Below are 5,000 nucleotides of genomic sequence, written 5' to 3' on the forward strand. Positions count from 1 at the left end.
TATAGACCAGTTAGAGCATTATAGATCAGTTGGAGCATTATAGACCAGTTAGAGCATTATAGACCAGTTGGAGCATTATAGACCAGTTGGAGCATTATAGACCAGTTGGAGCATTAAAACACATTCTGTATACGAGACTACGAAGAGGCTACACAGAACCATCAGCCCCAGTCAGATTAGTCTATGTTCCAATAGGCTGTGTTCCAGTCAGATTAGAGTAGTCTATGTTCCAGTCAGATTACAGTAGTCTATGTTCCAGTAGGCTGTGTTCCAGTCAGATTACAGTAGTCTGTGTTCCAGTAGGCTGTGTTCCAGTGTCAGACGCTGGGTATGCTGTAGGGGGCAAGTCAAATCTGAGGAGTATATAACCTACGTGTGTATTTAGCTCTGGCATTCAAAATCCTGATTTGGTCTGAAGACTCCATTGGGTTTTCTTCGCTTTAGTGGCGTCGCCAATGTGCCGTAGCTCAGGATAAATTTGACGTGACTGCATCAGCCTTCGAGCAGTCGGCACCTGGCACTGTTGTTTCTCATCGCCATGGATTCCCAAAACACAGCGCCTCCTTTGAGCATGCTCACTTCAGCGAGGTTTCTAAATGTACTGACTGGCTTTCTCAATGTTGGGCTCCAAAGCCATCCAGACTGCATACCAGCCCAAAGTAAGATGAGGTGTAGGCTAACCTGGCAGTGCCAGTCTGTTGAGCTGTAGGCTAACCTGGCAGCGCCAGTCTGTTGAGGTGTAGGCTAACCTGGCAGTGCCAGTCTGTTGAGCTGTAGGCTAACCTGGCAGCGCCAGTCTGTTGAGGTGTAGGCTAACCTGGCAGTGCCAGTCTGTATCTGTATCATCAGGAGACATCAAACGACCAACTCCATCAGGAAAGAGCATAATTACTATAAAGCAGCTTTAACTAGCTGTTATGGATACTACCCTGTTACAGGGCTGGAGCTGTTCAACTCACCGTGCCTCTGTTTGACATCAGCATCTTCTTCCAGTTACCGGGCAACAATAAAACCCGCTGCTCGGCGACAGCAATTCTGTGCTATCTGCGTGCTGGCAGAGAGATGGCCAAATGAGGAGAGGAGAAGGCCAGTTGCGATCAAACGGTTGATTCGGGATAATAATAATAAATATATCAAGCTCGTTAGGCAGATAACGGGGGGCTAACGCGGAGGCTAATTTGTTTCCATTTGGGCGTGTGGCAGGTGGAGCGGGCTGTGCGGGTGCTGGGGCTCTCCTGCTGGTAATGGCGGGTAATTCTCCTAATGGTCTCCATTCATTATCGTTTTATCCTCCGTCACCACGGCGATGAGGCCAGCGTTGCAGAGGGCTGGGGAATAATGTGTGTCCAATCTGTGTGAAATACCAGCGATAACATGCAGTGTGTGTGTGTGTGTGTGTGTGTGTGTGTGTGTGTGTGTGTGTGTGTGTGTGTGTGTGTGTGTGTGTATGTGTGTGTGTGTGTGCGTGTGTGTGTGTGTGTGTGTGTACGTGTGTCTATCCATCTGTGTGTATGTGTGTGAGTGAGTGGGTGGGTGTGGTGATTGTGTGTGTGGTTAAGTGGTGATTGTGTGTGTGGTTAAGTGTTGTGTGTGTAAGTGTGTGTGTCTGTGTGTATGTATATGTGTACGTGCACCTACGGGTGTGTGCACCTGTGTGTAAACACAGACACGCTAAGGAGCGACGCTGCTAATTATTATCTAGAAATTCCCTCTGACTTATCAGCATGACACACACAACCCAACGAATGGAGAAAGGAAAGAATATGGTCTTAGTTTCCTTGTAGTTTGCACAATATGTGTTCCATCAAACAGTGGACAATATTTGGACATTTAGTTTCTCTTCCGTGCCAGAAACCAGAAAGTTTCACAACTTTGGTTCTTTGTGTTTAGAGTTTGTGTTGAGAAGGAATTATGTCTTGGCATGCGTGTGAAACCGTGTGTCTGGCCAGGAGCGTTGATGCGGCTCAGTTGGGGAGGGGTGAGCTATCTGAGGACTTACCGGTGTGAAAGTTAGCAGCTGTTCTTGTGAAGCTGAGCTCTCTGGCTAATGATTCAACTTTCAACATGACCTTCGCTCACACTCTCAAACGGCGTCGTCTGCCGTCTCCCTGGAGTTTCGTTGTTCACAGTCCAACCTGGTCTGTTGATAGATAAGCCTGCTGCTGGACAGGACTTTTCTCTGTGTTGTTTTGTTTTTTTGCACAAATTGTTTGGGTCTTTCATTCTCTCTCATGAAGAATGGCCCTTGCTCGTCGATTACTCATTGTTTTTCACACTGTTATCTCTGTCTCCCTCCCTCTCTCTCTCCCTCTCTCTCTCGCTCTCTCTCTTCCTCCCTCTCTCTTCCTCTCTCTCTCCCTCTCCCTCTCTCTCTAACAGGGATCTCCTGAGGATAGGCGTGACGCTGGCGGGCCACCAGAAGAAGATTCTGGGCAGCATTCAGGACATGAGGCTGCAGATGAACCAAACACTGCCGGTGCAGGTCTGAGCCAGAGGTGGGCGGGACTGTGCCAGATGGAGAGCCAATGGAAACCCCAGCTGCCTGACCATCTGCCAATCAGATAACAAAACTGGCTCGCAGTGCCTCAGACAACGTTTTCGCCACAACCCCCCCCACCCCCACCAACACCCCCACCCACCCACCACCTCTGTTGATTTAACGCCACTGTCCACCTTGACATGACATTTATGATGACAATGATTTTTGTACATTTTTGTTTTTTGCATAAGAGACGCCCATGCCCCGCGCGTGCCCATGCCCCGGCCCGCCCTGCCCTCCCGGCCTCTCGGGGGCGGCGGAGAGCTGCGCGCGCTTCCCTTTCGTCCTTTTCTGGTTAGAGTTTTTTGTTATTGTTTTTTTCTGTGTGAGGATGGGCGCGGACAGCAACGGTCCACCCCCCCCCCCCCCCCCCCTTGTGTCCAAGCTGAGTGCTTCCATGTGAAAAGCCCGCCTCTCTGGACCGTTGGACAGTTGACCCTGTGAGAGGACACACTTCTGAAGGACACGCCGGGCGGACAGCGGACAGACGCAGGAGCTGCGAGACTGTTTTGGGAGGGAGGAAAAAGGAAAGGTCAAAGGTCATTGGGAAACGTGAGCCAATGTGTGCTGACTAAAACACGACAAAGGGTTAGGTTGCAAGAGGACAGCAAAAGAATCCCTCCCATTTGAGCAATTGTTTCTGTGTGAGTGTGAGTGTGAGTGTGTGTGTGTGTGTGTGTGTGTGGTGTGTGCGTGTGAGTGTGTGTGTGTGTGTGTGTGTGTGTGTGTGTGTGTGTGTGTGTGTGTGTGTGAGTGCGAGTGCATTTCCCCATCTTCATATTGAAGGTGTTATACATAAAGGCCACTCTCCGAGGAAGGCTCAGTGGGGGCTGGGACTGAGGTGAGAGTTGAAAGTTGAAATTTGAGAAGTGAAAGGTTGAAGGTCAGAGGTCAAGCGAGAGCTACAGAAAGGTGCTGTCCACCAGGCTTTGCTCCGAGGACTCGGTGAGCTCAGGAGATTGCATAGTTTTAGGACGGTAGGATAATCAGCTGAGTTTATTCTCCTTTCCTTTGTTTTGGTGCTCAGATCATCATCTGTTATCTGTTTTCTGTTCTGTTGCGTTGTGTTCTCTGATTCATGATTCATATGTTTATGTTTTGGTGTTTAAAACGAGCACTCCAGTGCAACTAGCTAGAGGTGAGGAGAGACCAAGTCAATGGCAAACACACTCAGATAGACTGGCCTTCTTATTCAGTGGCTTTGTGTCAGTGCATGCAAGTTCATGTAAATCAGTGTGTGCGTGTGTGTGTATGTGTGTGTGTGTTTGACAGTAAGAGAGTAGAAGAGTTAGTGTGCAAGAGTGTGTGTACACAGTTGTGGTGGGAGTGTAAGGATTTGCACACAAATACTGTACAATATAGCTTCAGCTATGCGTCACCATGGAGATACAGCATGAACTGAAGTCAAAGGAGCAATTATATCTCAAACAATTATATTCTGTGGACAATTGTTAACATTTTTTTTATTGAATCAAAAATGATAGCGGATATATGTGTGTATATATCCAGAGACTACGAATAACCACAAAACAACTTTTTTGACTTTTACATGGATTTACAAATAATCATTTTGGTTTAACCTTTTGTCCCTAATGTATTTATTTTCCACATCTGGACACAACGGCCAAGAGACCTGTGGACAGTAGCCAAAAGGACAGACAATGCAGGAAACTGCCAACAAAATTCACATGAACTTTGAAAAATTGGATATTGTATTTTGTTGTTGTTCTAAACAGCCTGTAAATGTTTTGTAACAAAAGAAACATAAACCTCCTGAGAAATGGAACAGAAAAAGTGGATGCGATTTGAAGGGTGTGTTCATGGCTTTTGAGAAACAGAAACAAAGTGGATGGGATTTGAAGGGTGTGTTCTAGCATGTGAACGTCTGTGTGTTGATGAGGAGAGATTACCACCTGGGATTTTGTCCTGGGAAAACACACACACACACACACACACACACACACACACACACAGTAAGGATGCAAGATGATGCAAAGTCTGCAAAGTCCCCTTTTTCCAAAGCATTAGACACGTTTCTACATTACACATGCATTACACACAACAGAATAAACAGCACTGCAGTGCAACAGGCTCTATATAGGTATATATATAATAGGTCATGATGGTCTATTACCTTAAACATGTCCTCCAAGTGTGTGTGTGTGTGTCTCAGACCGAAGATGGTGTTTAATGACCAGTTAGACTGGTTCCTTATCTGTTCCAATTCCGTGCTGATCTGATGCATTCTGTCCTTCTAAAGCCGCCTGTTATCGTCTTCCACATGACCCGCCCAGAGCGTCCAGCGCTGTAACCGCCAGCAGCCTCCACCGTCTACCACAGCTCACCGATGCTCATCGTAAAGCTTTAAAACACACACACACACACACATTTCACCTGAATCAGGGCTAGTGATGTGTCCCACCATAGTAGTTCTGTGGCTGAACAGGCTCTATGTCCCTCT

Source organism: Alosa sapidissima, chromosome 12 (genome assembly GCF_018492685.1).
Source record: "Alosa sapidissima isolate fAloSap1 chromosome 12, fAloSap1.pri, whole genome shotgun sequence".
Lineage (NCBI taxonomy): Eukaryota > Metazoa > Chordata > Actinopteri > Clupeiformes > Clupeidae > Alosa > Alosa sapidissima.